Source organism: Pleurodeles waltl, chromosome 3_1 (assembly GCF_031143425.1).
Source record: "Pleurodeles waltl isolate 20211129_DDA chromosome 3_1, aPleWal1.hap1.20221129, whole genome shotgun sequence".
Taxonomy (NCBI): domain Eukaryota; kingdom Metazoa; phylum Chordata; class Amphibia; order Caudata; family Salamandridae; genus Pleurodeles; species Pleurodeles waltl.
Genome location: NC_090440.1, coordinates 1,630,218,096 through 1,630,238,530, shown reverse-complemented (window position 1 = coordinate 1,630,238,530; position 20,435 = coordinate 1,630,218,096). Strand labels below are relative to the sequence as shown.

The 20,435-nt window shown below is 47.5% G+C and overlaps 1 protein-coding gene across 1 annotated transcript in view; it reads right to left on the bottom strand.

Moving 5' to 3' along the window:
• Positions 1-20,435, bottom strand: part of BBS5 (Bardet-Biedl syndrome 5) — a 137,655-nt gene that overhangs the window by 17,652 nt on the left and 99,568 nt on the right. The window lies entirely within an intron of this gene.

Below are 20,435 nucleotides of genomic sequence, written 5' to 3'. Positions count from 1 at the left end.
GGTTCAAGTTTGGGTCCAAGGTAGCCCACAGTTGGGGGTTCAGAGCAACCCCAAAGTTACCACACCAGCAGCTCAGGGCCGGTCAGGTGCAGAGTTCAAAGTGGTGCCCAAAACACATAGGCTTCAATGGAGAAGGGGGTGCCCCGGTTCCAGTCTGCCAGCAGGTAAGTACCCGCGCCTTCGGAGGGCAGACCAGCGGGGTTTTGTAGGGCACCGGGGGGGGGGGGGGGACACAAGTTAGCACAGAAAGTACACCCTCAGCAGCACGGGGGTGGCCGGGTGCAGTGTGCAAACATGCATCGGGTTTGTCGTTGAAATCAATGGGAGACCAAGGGGTCTCTTCAGCGATGCAGGCAGGCAAGGGGGGGGGCTCCTCGGGGTAGCCACCACCTGGGCAAGGGAGAGGGCCTCCTGGGGGTCACTCCTGCACTGGAGTTCGGATCCTTCAGGTCCTGGGGGCTGCGGGTGCAGAGTCTTTTCCAGGCGTCGGGATCTGAGGAACAGGCAGTCGCGGTCAGGGGGAGCCTCGGGATTCCCTCTGCAGGCATCGCTGTGGGGGCTCAGGAGGGGCAACTCTGGCTACTCACGGTCTCGCAGTCGCCGGGGAGTCCTCCCTGAAGTGTTTGTTCTCCACAAGTCGAGCCAGGGGCGTCGGGTGCAGAGTAGCAAGTCTCACGCTTCCAGCAGGAAACGCAGTTGTTTTAAAGTTGCTCCTTTTGAAACAAAGTTGCAGTCTTGGGTGAACAGAGCCGCTGTCCTCGGGAGTTCTTGGTCCTTCCAGAGCAGGGCAGTCCTCTGAGGATTCAGAGGTCGCTGGTCCCTGGGGAAAGCGTCGCTGGAGCAGTGTCTTTAGAAGTGGGGAGACAGGCCGGTAGAGCTGGGGCCAAAGCAGTTGGTGTCTCCGTCTTCTCTGCAAGGTTTTTCAGCTCAGCAGTCCTCTTCTTCTTAGGTTGCAGGAATCTAGTTTCCTAGGTTCTGGGGAGCCCCTAAATACTGAATTTAGGGGTGTGTTTAGGTCTGGGAGGGCAGTAGCCAATGGCTACTGTCCTTGAGGGTGGTTACACCCTCTTTGTGCCTCCTCCCTGAGGGGAGGGGGGCACATCCTTATTCCTATTGGGGGAATCCTCCAAAATCAAGATGGAGGATTTCTAAAGGCAGGGGTCACCTCAGCTCAGGACACCTTAGGGGCTGTCCTGACTGGTGGGTGACTCCTCCTTGTTTTTCTCATTATCTCCCCTGGACTTGCCGCCAAAAGTAGGGGCTGTGTCCAGGGGGCGGGGGCATCTCCACTAGCTGGAGTGCCCTGGGGCATTGTAACACGAAGCCTGAGCCTTTGAGGCTCACTGCTAGGTGTTACAGTTCCTGCAGGGGGGAGGTGTGAAGCACCTCCACCCAGAGCAGGCTTTTGTTTCTGTCCTCAGAGAGCACAAAGGCCCTCGCCACATGGGGTCAGAAACTCGTCTCTTAGCAGCAGGCTGGCACAGACCAGTCAGTCCTGCACTGAACAATTGGGTAAAGTACAGGGGGCATCTCTAAGATGCCCTCTGTGTGCATTTTTTAATAAATCCAACACTGGCATCAGTGTGGGTTTATTATTCTGAGAAGTTTGATACCAAACTTCACAGTATTCAGTGTAGCCAGTATGGAGCTGTGGAGTTCGTTTTTGACAGACTTCCAGACCATATATTCTTATGGCTACCCTGCACTTACAATGTCTAAGGTTTTGCTTAGACACTGTAGGGGCATAGTGCTCATGCACATATGCCCTCACCTGTGGTATAGTGCACCCTGCCTTAGGGCTGTAAGGCCTGCTAGAGGGGTGACTTACCTATGCCACAGGCAGTGTGAGTTTGGCCTGGAACCCTGAGGGGAGTACCATGTCGACTTAGTCATTTTCTCCCCACCAGCACACACAAGCCGGCAAGCAGTGTGTCTGTGCTGAGTGAGGGGTCCCTAGGGTGGCATAAGACATGCTGCAGCCCTTAGAGACCTTCCCTGGCATCAGGGCCCTTGGTACCAGGGGTACCAGTTACAAGGGACTTACCTGGGTGCCAGGGTTGTGCCAATTGTGGAGACAATGGTACATTTTAGGTGAAAGAACACTGGTGCTGGGGCCAGCTTAGCAGGGTCCCAGCACACTTTTCAGTCAAGTCAGCATCAGTATCAGGCAAAAAGTGGGGGGTAACCGCAACAGGGAGCCATTTCTTTACAGTGGTGTTGTGCGGCTCCACACAGACGCCGTTCTGCTCTGGAAATGATATGCAGGGCCCATATAACTACCACTCCCGCTTGCTGACGTCACCTGCTTTCGAGACTGCCTCCACCCCTAGTTGCAGAACCTCAACAGCAAATTGGCTTTTACCAGTGCGCAGATTATTAGATTTGGAATTTTATAAATGGATACAGCCCAATTCACAGAGCAGGAAGGATGGTAGGGTTGGTGAGGAATCTGTGGTAAGATCGAGTCCCTACCAGAAAAAGTATTACTGAAGGCAAGTAACCTGTTCTTCTGATACAAACGTCAAGTTGCAGATTGCTCACCTTTTGAATAGGTACAAAAGCTATACCTACTTGGAAGTGGGTCTGCGAATTGGCTCAAACCAAAGTCCCCTCTTGGAGAACCTATCTGTCCAGATCGTAGTACTTTGTGAAAGCATGGATGCCCACATAGCCCCCCTGGCAGATGTTCAGGACAGGAACTCTGCATGTCAACAGAGTGGAAGCAGCTTAGGTCTGGTGGAATGAACTTGCAGTCCTTCCTGAGGCTGGATTGTAGCCAGTCCACAGCAGATCTTGATGCACAGTATGATTGTTAGGGAGATGGTCTTTTTTGCATTTCCTTGCTTGTTTTCGCTCTAGTGAATCCCACGAAGAGCTTAGGGTTCACCCAGTGTTATTTGGTACGATGGATGTAAAAGCACAGTGCTAGTTTGCGGTCTAAGGATTGGAGTCTCTTCTCCTTCACAGAGGGGTGAGGTGGAGCACAGAATGCTAGCAGTGTGATGGTTTGACTGACATGAAACAATGTCACAACTTTCAGCAGGAAGGATGCCCACGTCCACAGAACCAGTTTATTTGGGAAAAACGTGATGTACAGTGGATGAACGCAGAGAACCTGCACCTCACTCAGTCGTTACATCAATTTTTTGGTGACCAGGAACACTGTCTTGAGGGTAATAGGTTACAGAGGGCAGCTATGAAGTGCCTCAATGGGAGTGCAAATCAAAAATGTGAGGAGGACCAAGCTAAGGTCCCACAGTGGCATGACAAAGGGAGAAGAAGGAAACAAGTATTGCAGGCCATCCAAAAAACACATCACAAGCAGTGACTTAAACAGCAACTATAATAAGGCCCAAAGGGCCAAAAGGAACCCTTTTAACTGTGACCAAACCAAAGCCTTGCAGGCAAGAGACAAAAAAAACAGACCATCAGATAACATGGCCTGGAGGGGGTCAATCTGATGTGTGCCACACCAAACCACAAATTTGTCCCAAATGTCAGGCATACATAGTTTTTGACAAGGGATGAATGCCGGCCAATGTGGCATCAACCACCGCCGGAATAAGGTTAATAGTTTATAGCTGTTGCTGCTTAATCTCCATGGATAAAGGTGGAGATTGCAAAGGCCTGGGTGCCAAACACTGCCCTGTTGCTAAAACAGGAGATTCTCTTGGAGGGGCAGCTTGATCAGAGGACGGATGCTAAAGCCCAGGAGTTCTGAATATCATACTAGCTGTGCCCAATCCGGGGCTGGCTCTGGCCGGTCCTGATCTTCAGAACTCATGGCAGAAGCGGTATTGGTGGGAAGGCACACAAGAGTCCCAAACTCCACTCTAAAGAGGAATACGTCTCCTAGGAAGAGACACCCTGGAAACTCCAACATGCAGAAGTGTTGACATTGCGCAACAAAACTTGCACGACTCCCAGGTGTAACTGCCACTCCTGATCCACTAGATGTTGACGGCTAAATCTACTCACCCTGGAATTCAAAGATTCTACCAAGTGTTTAGCCACTAGGAAGACCATGTGGTGGCCAAGGCATTTCCAGATGCGTAGAGCATCCTGGCCTTGGCCCCAGGATCCCACTCTACCCTGCTTGTTGCAGTACAACATGGCGGTGGTGTTGTCTGTGAGCATCTATAACAGCCTTCTTCTGATGCCCAAAAGGAAGGCTTTCAAAACCAAGCGGATGGCCCGCAACTCCAGGTAGTTGATATAGAGCCTTTGATCTCCACTTCTCCCTGATAACTGCCCCAGCCCTGAAGGGACACTTCTGTCACCATTGTGAGGTGGGGTAAGGAGAGAGGGTCTGCCACTGACCTAATCATGTCCAGTAACCTCCACTGTAGATCTTTCACAGTCTCTTCTGAAATCTGGATGTGGTCGAAGAGGTCTCCTTGATGTTGGGCAGCCTAAGACTTCAGATCCCACTGCAGAGCCCGGATTTGCAACCTGGTAAGCTTGACCACAAGGATGCAGGAAATTATCAGTCTCAGCAGCCTAAATGTTGAACTCTCTGAAGTTCAAAATCATAGCCTGAATGTCACCGACTCTCATTTCCAGAGGAAAGGCATGAACCAAATCATGAAAAGGAGCATCTGAGAAGGGAGTCAAATATGAAAGGAGGTTCTAGATAGTCTGGAGTTGGTTGATGAATGCTTGGATTAAGCCCATCTTCAACAGCCAGTCGTCAAAGTAGGGAAAGACTGGGACCCCGACCTCTGAAGGTGTGCTTCGACCACTACCATCACTTTAGTGAAACTCCCAAGGGGCGCACGTAAGACCAGAGGGAAACACTGGGAACAAAAAATGTCCTTGTCCCACCATGAATCGCAGGTAGTGCAGCTGGGCCTGTAGGACGAATATATAGAAATTGGTGTCCTGCACATCCAACGCCACCATCCAGTCTCCTGGGTCAAGGGCAGCCAAGACCTAGGCATATATGAGCATCTTGAATTTATCTGTCTGGAGGAAGGCATTGAGAGGGCACACGTCTGAAATAGAATGAAGGCCTCCATCCTACTTTGGCACCAGGAAGTAGCGGGAATAACAAATATGATATACTTCTAGTGCAGGGACCCTCTAGATGTCCCTTTTGGCCAAAAGTCCCTGAACTTTCTCCTGTAAGACAGGCAGATGGTCCTTTGTCAGTGTCCTGTGGCCCTGTTCTTGCTGAATATCTCTAGAACAGAAACTGCCTTGTCCCCAAACAGGCGAGTCCCATAAAAGAGTATTTCCATGAGGGACGACTCAACATCACCTAAAAAACAATGTATTGCTGTAGCAAATCATGGTGGTGAATGGCAATGCTGGTGCCAGTGGCCCGCCCAATGTAATTGTGGGGTTCAAGCCACTATTGTGAACTTGGCTGCATCATGACCGTCCTGTATGGCTTGAGCCGGCACAGGCCCAAGGCCTTCTAGAATATTTGGCAGGACTATAGCCACAAAACCCCAAAGAGAATGAGAGTAGCAGGCCCAGGTGGCAAATGGCATTCACAGATCTGAAGGCCAGGCTGGTGGAAGAAAATACTCTCATCGTAAATGTTTCCAGATGTTTGGATGCCCTATCAGGGGAAGTAATTGGAAAGGTATTTGGATTCGTCCAACACGTAGATGCCTGCACCACTAAGCTTTTAGTGGAGGGATTCAGAGACAAAAACGCAGGGTCGTCCATGGCAGGGTTGCGGCGTCTTGCAATTTGGCAAAGGGCTAGGGGGCCAGAGCAAGATTTGGCCTAAGCACACTCCTCAGTGGCAGGACCAGGGGATCCCAACTTAGATGACGTGTCAAGGCCACTGGCTTTTTGAAGGTCATCACATCAATCTTCTTCTTGGTTAGGTTGCCCTATTTCATTAACCGTATTGGAAATGTTATCCAAATCCGTGCCAAGTAAGGAATGCAATGTATGTGTCCCACATTGTTGAGGAGGCATGTCAAGTGGGAGAAGAGGTGCTTAGTAGACATCGTAACAACCCAACTAGAATTTGGAGAGCACCTCTTCTTCTGGCATCACTGGAACGAGCAGTGGCGTTGATGTTCTAGGAACTGGCGTATAGCTTGGTGTCAGAGACGGAGCGAGTGCAGGAGCCAGATGAGACTAAGGGCCTGATTTAGAGTTTGGCAGAGTGGGTTACTCAGGCACAAACGTAACGGATATCCTGTCCACCCTATTACGATCCCATAATAGCCTATGGAGATTGTATTAGGGGGAACGGGATATCCATCACGTTTGTGACAGAGTAACCCATCTGACAAACTCTAATTCAGGCCCTTAGTGGTGGATATGAAGGGTCCAACTGGTGCCGAAGGTGAATTTGAATATATTAACAGTGTTTTTGGTCCACATTTAAGGCAAGGCTGCCTTTCACACAAGAAAAATACATATTTAAGTACATAATACATAAAACACTATATACAATATAATTAAGCGCTTAACATTTTAAAAAGTTGTACCACTGCAAAAGGATAATCGAATTTAAAAAAAGGATAAGACGGACCCTTTCTTATAACCAAGGGACTCGCACTGTTCCTAAAAGATTGTCACGCCCTCAACCTGGATAGATCGTTTCAGGGTCCAAAGGCAGAACCAACACAGTTCCCTTTCTGCACCAATTTTTCTATCTGGTCCCAGCTTTTCCTAAAAAATATTCCAGTCCATTTTGTTGCTTGTTTGGACTAATCACTGAGGAGGAAAAAAAAATGTTTATCCAGCTTATCTAACCGTTCTTGTTGGAGCAACCTACTAATGGTGTTCATTCTCATGGAAATGTACATGGGGCAGTCTGGTAACAAATGTCTCAAATCTTCTGTGGCACCGCAGAGGCATTTTTCAGAAACTGCATTATTTCTTCTCTTCAGGGTTTTGTTTAACAATAAACAGCCTCCTTTCGCCAGTGCAAGAAGTCTCCTTTCTCTGTGGTTTGCCAGCAGAACTAAATACTGCTGTGCCCTTCGTGAAGGATCCAACATTCCTCGGTAAGTAGTGTGAGGAAAAAATGTCCAGTGCATCCATTCTCCGTTCCTTTGCCAGCTGTGTACAGTGCTTAGTAACTAGAGAGTTGATTTGTCTCTTTGAGATCATTTGAAGATTTACTGGGAATTGAAGTAGTGCCAAGTTAAGACTCTTACTTCCTTAGAGCCAGAGAGACATGGAAGAAGATTTGCTATTCCTGTGATGCCTGAAGTGTTCCTCCCAAGCCCATTCAACCAGGTGAATTTGAAGTGATTGTAATGTCTTTAGATCGTATTCCATGGGAGCCATCTACATGTATTTTCTATGAAAGTGTAGCCCACATCTAATTCCAGGATAGCAGTGGGAAATTCTTTGGAGAAATTGAGAATTGATTTCCAAAGTTTCCTCTCACAGTGGCCTGCAAGGTTAGTACTCTTGTCCAGAGCCCGGAGTTCTACACCGCAGACAATCTGGCTTCCTATTTTTGTTATGAACACCTTATCAATGTGGTTACAAAATCGATGACCATGTTTCCTAACTAGTCTTGCAATAGCATTTGCCAAAGTCTCAGCTTTTTTGATAGGAATGTGAAAATGTGTGGGCCGGTTGGGATTTCTACCCCCAGATACTTGAAGGATTCCACTTCTTTTAGAGTTGAGACATTTATACAAAAAACAAATTTCTTCTTTCTGTTCATCTTGAATGTCATGATTTTTGTTTTCTAGGTATTCATTTTTTTGATTGTTTTACCATAGGCACCCGTGGCTGCCAGTTAGGCCAGCACGCCCCTTGCTGTTTCGGTGATCAAGACTGAATAATCAGCATATAGAATTTTAAAGTCATTTATCATGGGGATATCCTCTGTGGCCGTCCTTACTGCCTCATAAAGGTCATTAATGCACAGAGAGAACAAGACAAGGGCCATCAGGCACACTCCATTGATGATGTGGAATTTGTTTTTACTGGTTATCCCTTCTTGGGTAAAACGAACCTGCTGGCGGTATCCCAGATGGAAGGACTCTCTTCTCCTTGGGGCCAGTAGGCAGACTAAAGGGAGATGATAGGGATCCCAAGAGTCGGGGCAAGGACTTGTGCAATTATTTGTCGTCTCTGTCGCAGACTGCCCTGGAAACTCAGGTTGTGCCAGGACAAGTTCGGGAATGGGCTCCAAGGTTGACCAACTTCAGGAGCGAGACCGTGAGGCATGGCAACGCCCTCGTGCCTTCTCAGCACAATGTGAGTGCGACTCCTGCGACTTCTGGACAGGAAAGAGGCCGGGACTGCCCCTGTGACTCGGATCGGTCTGGACACAGAGTTTCTCATGCTGGACGATGTATAATTTCACCTCGCAGTCCTGTATGGCCTTCGGGTTCATCGACATGCAATAACAGCAGGCCTTAGAATCATGGCTCAATCAGGCCCACAGGCGAACCGGATGAGGACTTGTCATAGACATTTGTTTGTGACAGTCAAAGGGTTAGAAACCTGTCATCTTGGGAGGTCACATTTCCCTTGCACATTGTAAAATTTCGAAAAAACAGTTTCAAAGAGACACGAGGAAGCTCTGAATCCTTATCTAGTGGTGTGGAAAGAAAGGAACTGACATAAGCAAGCAGGAATGCCACCTATATTGGTACTGCACGTCATTTCCGGTGCAGAATGGCATCAGTGCAGAGTCACCTACAGGCATGCAGAGGTAGTGCTCATAAGTTTTCGTATCTAGTATGACAACTGGGGAATACTCAAAAGGTGAAGAATCTGCTGAAACACTGTTTTTATGGAAGCAGCTGCTTCAACCAGGTGAGTAAGCTAGGTACTAGCTGATTTACCGTCAGTTTTATTTTCTAAGTGAACTAAAGGGTGTAACCACAACCACTGTGTGCCATGACTTGCTTTCTTTGGACAGAAGAGCCCCAAAATAACATTCATTAATAGATTAAAGACTGATGAACTCTACAAAGAGATGGGTTTGAATGCTAACTGGAATGACTGCCAGTGTTTAGACTTATTGGCGGCATCCTCCCATCATTTTTTTTTTTTTTTTAATGCAATAACCTAAGTGACCTAGGGTATGCCCAGACATGGGTCCCTTGCTCACTGTGGCTCTGGAACCCATCTGAAGAGCCCCAATCAGGGTAAAGCCAGGCTTGGGTTACCTGAGTTCTGGTTCAGAGGGGACTTGGCTGGGCAGTTCCGGCATGGGCATGGCTGCTCCTATTGGAGCAGAGTCAAGACTCATTTGCATATGGCAAGGTTTAATCTGAGGTGGCATGGTGGACAAAATAACAATGAATTGGAATACTATCCTGCGATTGCCAGTGGTTAGAATTATTGCAAGCATCCTCCGATCACCTTTTCTGTGTTTGACTCGAATCAGTTTTCATTCAAAACCCTTAGGGACAACTCCTTCTTTTTGACTAGTATGGTTGGAGTGCTCCAGAGAATCGAAAAAGAGTTACAATTCAAATTTGAAGCATGTTTACAGGACTTTTAAAGACCTATAGAAGTCCTATGGATATTTCGGAAGTATCAAGGATCCAGTGATTGATAGCAAGGTCAGTTAGAGAATGCTGTTAGAGCCATTAACTGCTGAATCATAAAGGTCTCTAAAGATGAAGGAAGAGCAGGTTTCTTCAAATACATAGCCAGCTGCATGCACATTTCACAAAGATTTTACCAGGAGGCATAAAGAGATGCTTTCGAATCAGGCTACATTCAACTCCTTTGAATATAAAAGGTGCAGCACCTACCATCATGTTTTTCAATGAAGGGCAAAAACTTCAAGGATCGAGCACTGAAGGGATTTAGATACAGAGGCACAATATAACTAGGAGAAAACCTATCTACTTTTTTCCAGACACTTCTCAAGTCACAGAGAAGTAGAGGAGAACTCTCCTACCACTCTTGCATCAACTTGAGGCAAAAAGAGCACAAGTGAAGAAAATCCAGCCAGCAAAGCTCAGTGTGGTGATGGAAATAGGCAAGTTTCCTGGAAACTGACGGATGCTCGTAAACCCCTGGACTTGCTCCGATTCAGACACCACCTCTAGATAGTTTCGGAATTGCTACAGATAGGCTGAAAGCTTCTACTCAAATGTGAGAGGTCCTCGTCACTCATAATAACCAGAAAGAACTTTACTGTAGACTTGTATAAAGGAAGACATTTGGATCTGCAATTGGGGGGCATTGTTATGGAAATGATAGATGTCATGAGTGTATTTCTAGCCACCAATTTGCCTGTGTCTTCAGGAGCACAAACCTCAACATTTCAGTGTGCACCTGGACCTTGCATCCTTCCATCCATTCTTCCCCCAATCACACCTGCTTAGTTTACCCCCTGTCACATCCCTACTACCCTCTAATTCCTTCCCCTTTTTTGATTCTGGGGTCCCAAATGGACATTCTGGATATGTTGTTGTAGACACCACAGTTGGGAGTCGTGGATGTGGGGAGACTTTCACAGTAGCTATAGGGGGGCCTGGTGTTTTCAAATGATGGACTACTGTAACATGAAAAAAGGGATAAATTAAGATTAATGGAAGGTGTTATTGTGATATACTGCAGAGCGATGCCCTCTCTGCAAATTTTGAAATAACTGTGATGTCCAAGTAGTAACTGTTAGCTTGAAGAAAGTGCGAGCATGTTTCCTACTTTGAATCTTTAAAAAAAAGTTAAAAGAAAGAAAGAAAAAATATTCCATATACTTTGATGTTTGTAGGAATATGCATGCAAATCTGATGGGTCCAGAAACACAAGATTACCTCTTTCTGAGTAAGGCATCAATGAGGCTTTCTACTCTAGGAACAATCACTCTGCAAACCATTTTGCCTCTAACCAGTAGGAATAAGTGAGTTTCCTGGAGGCCTTGGGGAAAAATCTCAGCATGTATCCGATTTTCATTCTAAATACAGGTAATGTATGTAGCCTTTACATTGACCTGGCAAAGGGGGCTAATTTATACCTGAAATATTGTCTTACTCTGTGTCTAGTGTGTATGTACAGAAGCAAACATTACTTCAGTCAAGCTGGTCTTCTGCTACTCACAGTGGCCAATTCAGTTGTAGATGTGGTGCCACATGGCTACTGTGGTCTATTGCCACATTTGCATGTTGACTCCTAAGCAAATACATGGCAAATGACTAGCCATAGAGGAATCCTTGCACTTTGATATGTGCTTTGTTGTAGTCATTGATATACCTGCTCCACTCCAGAGAGGGTAGAAATTAGGTCTCTCTTTCCAGAGCAGCTGAAACAGAGTTGGACTGTACAATTGGCTAGTAGATGACATTATTTACCTAATTAAGAGACAACTTCAGCTGGTTATCTAAGTTATATCGCCTCTGCTGTGCAAGAAAGACTGAGAATTGCATTATCAAATATATATGCAGTCATATGGGTGCAAACATACTACACTTTTTGCTACAGAAGTGCACATACACACACACACACATACATACACACACAAATTGGAGGGATATGGGTGTAAGTGTACAGCACACAGTGATTCAAACACTTTCTGAAGATCTTTAGCTCTATTTAAGGTATATTCCTAGACGTAGGTCCCTTGTTCACTCTGCCATAAGACTCAATCTTCCCCTAAACTGATGAGGACCAAGTAGGCCAAAACCAGTCTGGGGGTTGTTTGTGTTCCTTCTGGAGAAGGAGGCCAGAAGGCAGTTCCATATAAACGGTTCACACGAGGAGCAGGTTCAGCGCTGATTTGCATAAGGTGGTCACTGTCAAGACAGCATGGTGGTGAAAAACAATGGGCTGGAATACAGTCCCAGGCAATTACTTGTGGCTGAGATTAATTCAGGCACTCCATCCATATCCTTGTTGTTTGTTGCATAAGAATATACATTAAATTAATTCAAACTTTTAATGCATAACCTTGTTGTTCGTTGTTTAAAAGTAAGCTTGAAACTTTGTGGCTTAAACAAAATAAATCACTATGTACACTGATCGCCAAGTCGCTTGGATTCACCCTGACACAAACCTCACTCTCACAGAACACAGCTTCTAGAAAGTGACTTCAGAACTGCTGTCCATCTATTGTACTCTTGCATCTGGATGTTGGTAATACCCAGCTCCATGGCCTCCCAGGTTCCACATTAGCACCCCTTGATGGCATCCTACAAACCGTAGCATGTCTCATTCAGGACTTGAAGAAATATGACCACATCACCCACATCACAAATGAACTCCATTGGCTATCCTTGCCGGCCTGAACCATCTTCAAAACCGTCTGCATGATCTACAAAGCCATCACAACCAGAACCCCAGACTATCTGGCAGAGAAGCTCATCATCTCTGGTGGTTCTCAGCACACCTGCAGCCAGCACACTATCAGATTGCAGACATAAAAGTGTAAAAAAAGAAAAACAAACTATGCAGCAAGCCTTTTAGGTATATGCACCCATGATCTGGAACACAAACCCTCCATCCATCAAGACTGCCCCCAAAGTGGCTCCAATTTAGGTAAGATTTGAAGACCTACCTCTTTAAAGACCACTACATCACAATGCATTAAACATCTACAACCCAGCTACATCCCCCTCCAATACTGCTGTATTTTGGCTAGATTTGCGCTAAAAAAAATCATATACATACATACAATACATACATGCTTTCAGAAAAAACATCCCAAAAAGCTGAGAAATTCAGTGAGCACCATAACAATATCTACCAAAAGTCTAGTTTAAAATGTTGACTTTTAGCTTTTTTATTATTTTTGTTTTTAACATTTCATTAAAGAACAAGTTACTTACCTTTGGTAGCAACTCTATCTGGCTCCAGACTCCTTACCTTAGAATTATCCTCAGACATCAGAGTGGATCTGGAAACTTTTCATGAGCAGTACCCCTGTGCACCGGTCGTGATGTGCACAGTGCCTATAAAGGCGCCACCTCAGTATGCTGACTGCACTTTCTTTCTGTGACTTTCAATGCAAGGAGTTCGGAGCCATGAAGAACACTGAGCACTGGTGTGGAAGAGTAGGACCCTGAAAGGGAAGTAGCCCTGTCCTTAGAAATCTGTTCGCGGAGTGGGGAGGATGGGTGGTTCGGTAAGGAATCTGTGGCTAGAGAGAGTCTCTATCAGTTAAGGCACTACCAAAGGTAAGTAACTTGTTCATCTGTCACAGACTTCTAGCTGCAGATTCCTTACCTTAGAATAGATAGCCAAGCTATACCATCCTCGGAGGTGGGTCTGCTGACCAATTTCATACGAGGAAGTCCTGCAGGACAGAATAGGCAAAAATTCCTTCTCGATGGGCCTGACTGTCCACGCAGTAGATTTTTTTTTCACGAATCTTTTTATTATTATTGTTATTTCAAATAGAACAGAACAGCATATTTCAGTGACAGTATTTGTATAGTAGTTGGTTACACCCGTCATATATTTGGTAAGTTTGTGAATATTTCTGACATCAGTTGGTGCCTTTATCACTTTTTTTAGGGAGTAGAATATATTGGTAACCCAGTTATATGCAATACATAACTCAGCTTGAAGGATTGACGTGGACCTAAACATAACTGCTTTGCAAAAATGGCACCTAGGTCTCAGGGCTAAGGTGCAGAGTGCTAGTGGTCTTGTTGCTCTATTTTTTCTGTCTCTCCATTCGGGTGCATTAACATTTGTACATTTATATATGAATGCAGATCCAGTGTTAATAACAAAATAAGAACAATAACATTTTTGAACTATGGAGAACTTCGTCTACAAGTGTTTTAATAACACTATTCCCTGTCTTTGTGTGTGCGGAATCCCTTTAGTGCTGTGCGAGAGTCTTTTTTAGTTTTAGGTTGCCTATTAACTCCGTATGTTTAGTATCTTTAGCTTCCGGGTGTAGTTACTTCTGATTACGGCATGATACTTTGCAAATGTATCCTTACCCGGTTTCCTGATTTCCCAAAAGTTTAGAAGTTGCTGGGTTATCTGACCTACTATATCGTCCCCGTTGAGTCGGGTCTGTGTCTGGTGCTTGTAATTGTGTTAGCATCATTTCCCAACTGTCTGACAGGGGGTATTTCCGTAGACCAAGGTGTGTCTCAGCGCTACACCCTCGGCTCCCGCCCAAGTGATAAATGACTGTCTCCAGGCTGCTGCAGTGGGCGCTTCGGCAGACTTCCATCTGCGAGTTATCAGCCTTTTAGCTGTTATGAGTCCCAAGTCTAAAAATCACGCAGTGGCTCTATGACTCGGGCCCCTGGAGAACAAGCCTAGTAGATATGTCTCCCATGCGTGTGGTATTGTACGTGCTGTGCATGCTGACAATTGAGTGTTCACTGCTACCCAGTAGAAATGTAAGGAAGGGAAAGCTCACAGCATGTGTAAGAGATCTGCATCTAATTGTTTGCAACCGGGGCAGGCTGTGTCACAGCGGAGAAAGTATCTGTTAATGCGAGCTGGCGTAAGATATGCTCTATGTATAATGTAGAATTGTATGAGCCGAAATCTGGAGTTCCGGGTGATAGTGGCGTGAGTAGAGAGGGATGATTTTCACTGCGAATCAGTGAAGGGCGAGGACGATTCACTCTCCCAGGCAGAGCGCAGTGTGTCTTGCTCCTGCGTCGTGTGGGTTCAGGGTGCGTCCGTGAACCATCTGATCAAGTGTCTACCCTGTCCCATCACCTGTATATATTGTATTAGTAAATGAGTTGGGGGAGCCGTTGTCATATCTCCCCATCTACTCGATAAAGATCGTAACAGCGAATTATATAGGAGGAACTGTCCTATTGGGAGACCAGTGTCAGCGGCTAAGGTGGGGAATGCAATCAGTTTACCCTTGTTATACAAGTCGCCCAGAGTGTGCAGGTCCGCAGTATGCCATGTTCGCAGTTCGGCGCCAGTCGTGGCACCAGTGCCACGAGGAGTACCCAAGAGCGGCAGCGACGGGGCGAACGGAACAATTCCCTTTGTGAGCTGCAAGGACCTGCAGTAACAGCATCAGGCCACCTTGAGCTAAAGTTCCCTTGGTAACGCCACGCATGTGAGCGGGTGGAACAAATGTGTCAATTGCATAAGAGTCCAGGCCTTCTTGATGGTAGCTGTGTCATTAAGATGAAGTCCCGCCAGCCATCTGGATACCCACTAGAGCTGGGATGCCAAATAGTAGTATTCTAAATTAGGAGCTGAAAGACCACCTTGTACTATTGGCAAATACCATTTTTTAAGTGCAACTCTGCAGCGTCCTTTATTCCAGATGAATTCACGTAGCTTTGGTTCCAATTCCCTAAAAAAAATGTACCGGTATATAATATGGGAGGTTGGAGAAGTAATATAAGAGTCGTGGCAATACGATAAATTTTAGGAGTGCTATTAGTCCTGCCACGGAAAGTGGCAGTGTTTGCTAGAATTTCATCTGGGACCTGATGGATTTCACCGCTCTTCCCAGGTTCCTTCAAACAGGTCTTCTTGGCGGTGATAGATATAGATGCCTAAGTATCGAAACGTGTGTGGGTGCCATGGGACGGCCACCCCAGAAAGGCGCAGTCCTGGGTCAGGGAGCCTAGGCTCAAATGGAAAAATGCAGGATTTGGCCCAGTTAACTCGCAGTCCGGAGACTGCAGCAAAGTGCTGTAGTATTATCTCAACTGCTGTGGGGATTCGTGTGATATCTCTAAAGTACAGTAAGAGGTCATCTGCGTACAGGGATACAGTATGTGGGCCGTCCCCTAATAGTCCAGGCAGTAGTCTTTTGTGAATGTGTGCAAGGAAGAACCCATTGCTGCCTGACAGATGTCCAGGACCAGAACTTTGCGGACTAATGCAGTGGTCACAGATTTTCCTCTGGTGGAATGAACATGCAAGCCCTCCGTGGGTTGCTTTTTGGCCATTGAGTAAATGATCTTGATAAAGAGGACGATCCATCTGGAGATAGACTGATTCTGCACGGCCCGTCCTTTCTTCGTTCTGACATATCCAACGAAAGTTGGTCATCCACATGGAACTCTTGTGTGTGGTCAAGGTAAAATGACAACACTCTTTCTGGGTCCAGGGGATGGAGTCGCTCTTCTGCCTTGGAGGCATGTGGCAGAGCATAAAAAGCAGGCAGAGTGATGGACTGGCCAACATGAAACAGAGCAATCACTTTCAGAAGAAAGGAAGGTCTCGTATGAGGCACCAGTTTGTCTACGTAGATTGTCAGATAAGGAGACTTGGATGACAAGGCCTGAAGCTCGCTGACCCTCCAGGCAGATGTTTATCATCACGAGGAAGGCTATCTTGATGTTAAGGAGCCTGAGAGGGCAGTTGTGAAGTGGCTTAAACGAAGTGCCATCAGGAATGTAAGCACATGATTTAGGTCCCACTGAGGCATAATAAAGAGAGAAGGTGAAAATGTATGTTGGAGACTTTCCAAGAACCTATTTACAATGGCTGATTGAAAGAGAGAGAGGTGGTCAGGCAACCACAGAAAATCAGAAATAGCAGAGAGATAGCCCATCAAAGTGTCCAGAGCAGAGCCCTGCTGGGTAACAGAAAAGATGAAAAGAAGAACCAGAAAAAGGGGAAGCAGATTGGGGATCCAGTCATCTTCCTGTACAGCATGCCACAAATTTTCTCCAATAGCAGGCGGTCTTGGTGGAGGGACACATGGCTGCCAAGAAAATGGTACAGACTTTGGGAGGACAGTCAAAAGCTGTCAATGGTTGCCACTCAAACTCCACGCAAGGCGGTGAAGAGTTGAAAGGTTTGAGTGTAGGACCCTCCCCTACGACAGACGACCCTCCCAAATGGGCAGCGTGATCGAAGGATTGATGACCATGCTCAACAGCTCTGGATACCAAACTCGACGTACGCAGTCTGGAGTCCCAGGGATGACGTGGGCCTGGTCATTTCTGATCTTCTTGTGAACTCTGGGCAGCAGTGTTATGGGTAAAAAGGTCAGGAGTGGTATAGCCAGAAAGCGAGAGCTGCCTTGAAAACTTCAGAGTGCGAAACTGCTGACATTGCACATTTTCAGCAGTGGTAAACAGATCTAACCAAGGTTCTCCCCACTACTGTACGAGACCTAGCGCCAACTCCGGATGTAGCTGTCATTTGTGACCCGCTAGGCATCTGCGGCTGAGACTCTACACTCTGGTGTTCAGAGAGCCTGCCAGATGTTAACTCACTAGGGAACTACCCTGATATTATAGCCATGTCCATAGGTGCAGGGCCTCCTGACACAGTGTCCATGATCCCACCCAGTCCTGTCGGTTGCAGTACCACACTGCGGTGGTGTTGTCCGTGAACACCTGCACTAGCCTTCCTTTCATGGAGGGTATAAAGGCAATCGGATTGCTCAGAGCTCCAACACGTTGATGTGGAGTCTGGGATCCACCAGAGACCAGAGTTCTCTGATATTCTCCTCTCCCAAATGGCTGCTCCATCCCAGGAGTGACGAATCTGTTGCTACTGTCAGATCTGCCTGCCACTGACCCACTCGCAGTTCGTCAGCTACCACTGCAGATCTTTTGCAGTTCCCTCCTAGAATGGACCATGTCTGCAAGATTCCCCTGATGCTGCGCCCACTGGAACTTCAGGTCCCACTGCAGAGCCTGCATATTCCAGAAGGCATGTGTAACAAGCAGGATGCAGGAGGCCATGAGTCCCAGCAGCCTCAGAGTCAGTCTCACTGAAATCCAGGAGAGAGGCTGAAACATCAGTATCATATACTGAATATCTTGGACTTGCCATTCGGGAGGATAAGCTGTGTCCAGAATGGCTGCAATGAAAGCAAGCGTCTGAGAGGGAGTCAAGTGTGACTTTAGCACATTGATAGTGAACCCCAGTGAATGCAGGAGGTCCGCCGTAGTCTGGAGGTGGGAGATGACAGCCTGGGGTGAGCCCGCCTTAAACAGCCAGTAATCGGGATAAGGGAAGACTGGCACCCCTGTTCTTTGGAGATGACCAGATAAGCTGCAACCATAGCCATCACCTTGGTGAACACCTGAGGGGTGCTTGTGAGGCCAAAGGGGAGCACAGCAAACTGAAAGTGCTTGTGGCCTACCGTTAACAGGAGGTAATGCCCGTGGGCAGGCAGGATGGGGATATGAAAATGTGCATCCTGTAAGTCCAAAGCTACCATCCAGTCTCCTCGGTAGAGGGAAGACAGGATCTGAGCTAATGTGAGCATTTTGAATTTCTCCTTCTTGAGGAAGAAATTGAGAGGGCGTAATAGATTTAGGATAGGACAAAGGCCTCTGTCCTTTTTGGACACCAGAAACTAGCAGGACTAGAAATCATAACCTACTTCTGCCATTGGCACCCTCTCCATGGCTCCCTTTGCCAAGTGAGCTGTCACTTCCTGGTGGAGAAGCGAAAGGTGATCCTCCATCAGCCTGTCACAAGCTGGTGGCATGGGGGAAGGGGAAGTCACAAATGGCAAGAAGCAGCCCTTTTGGATGATATGCAGAAATCACTGGTCTGATGTTACAGACCGCCTGTGGGGCAGGTGATGGCGAATCCTGCTGCCCCCTGGGTGTCCATGATGGTAAGAGGGCAGATTAAGAGGGTTTGAAGGCTGCAGCTGCCAAAGGGGGGGTGATGAGGGAGTGGAGTGACCGGACCACTAGCCGCCCGACCGATGGGGTCTATGGGTACCAAGTTGTCAGCTGCGCAGAGGCTGAGAAGTGTGAGCAGTGGCTGGGGGAGTAGAGATGAGGCTGGAAGCCCCTTTCGTGTTCACTAAAGGTGGATTGGCAGTTTCAAGGGGCCATGGAAAGGCCCAAGGACCTGGCCTTAGCCCTGCTGTCCATAAAGCTCTCCAGAGCTGAATCCGCCTTATCTCCAAAGAGGCGGGAGCCACAAAGGGGCATGTCCATAAGAGATGCTTGGACTTCCCCAGTCAAGCCAGTCATCCTCAACAAGGCGTGGCGTCATAAGGCCACAGTTGATGAAACTGCTCTGCCTAGTGAGTTGGTGGTATCCAGTCCACTCTGAATCGTGAACTTAGCTGTCTCCCTCCCGTTAGCACGGGCCTGGGAGAGTACGCCCCCGGGCCTCCTTCGGGACTGTTGGCAGCACCTGCACAACTGTACCCCACAGAGCGTGGCAATAGTGGCTCAAAAGGCATCTTCTTCCTTAAGGTGTCCAGCCATTTGGACTCTTTATCTAGGGGAGCGGTAAGGAATGTGCCAGGATTTATATGGGAGTTAGAGACTAAGATTACCAAGTTTTCCAGGGTGGGATGTTGTGTAAAACTGTCTGAGGAAGTTTGGGTCCCCCGGAGCGGTGCAGTGGTGGCGGGCAATGGCCCTCTTCACAGGAGTCTCTGTGCTGGGCTTCGACCAGGTCCCAAGCAAAAAGTCAGTACAGACCTAATTAAAAGGGAGAGGCGGTTCTGATGGGCACACTCCCGGCTGAAGACCTTCTGTCAAGACGTTTGTCTTGACAGCCAATTAGGGCAGGCGGTGGTCCAGGACCTCAGCTGCCCCTCCTCACTCCCATTGCAAAGGACACTTCCTCCTCCATAGCCGTGGTATGGGGAAAAAGCATGTAGGTATCTGGAGAAGTGTCCAGTCCACTGGCCTCACCCAGATTCTCACACCAGTCCATTGTGTTATAAGGCTGGCATTCTTCATGGTCCAGCAACCCCCTCCCATTTCTCCAGAATCCTTGCTCATGAGAACAGGACTTAGGCTCTGCCCTGGAAGGCATGGCTGCAGTTGGAGCTGGAGTCGATCGACTCCCCTTCGGCTCTTTTTTAGAGTCTGGGATTAGAAAGGGGATGGTGCCGGGAGCGTTGACATCGATATCGGCCCGGGGAAGCTCAAAGTGACAAGAACGGCATTGGTCCAGATCCAGGAATGGATCCAAGTTGCCCGAGTGGTGCTCGGGCAGTGCAGAACCAGCAGAGGCCCCTGCTGATCCCTCTGGGCACAAAGGCACGCTGGAGGGAACGGGCTGCCCAAATGTGAGGTGCATGGCCTCACATAACTCTTTTAACTGGGCATGGTTTGCTCCGTCTCCTGGAAACTCGGGGAGGCACGGAGATGGCCCAGGCACTAGATGTACCACAGAACCAGGCCTCGAATGTTGACGATGTCTTATCAGCGGACAGAGCAGTTGAAGTCGAAGAGCTCTTCGACTTCTTCTTTTGGTAATGGTGGGACTTACCCGAATGACCTGACAACTTTGAGTCGACGAGGATCTCCGACTCCATGACAACTCCCAGGACCTTCCTCTCAACCGGGACCTCGATCGCTGCGACCTCACATGTTGAGCTGCCAGGAACTTGAGGGATTACTCCCACCAAAGGCATACAAGATGTGGGTCCGTCACTGACACTGGTTGGTAACAGGCGTCATAGGGCAGGCCTTCCTTGATGACATCCCTGCCACAACAGGAGGAAAAACCTCGAAAGACTGACAAAAAGTTGAAAAAAGTTTATTCAAAAAATTACTAACGGTAGTTCTTCTCTAGATCTGCACTGACTGGTGTGCAAATGTCAGCATGCTGGGGTTGTGCCTATATAGGCACCGCACACATCACTCCTA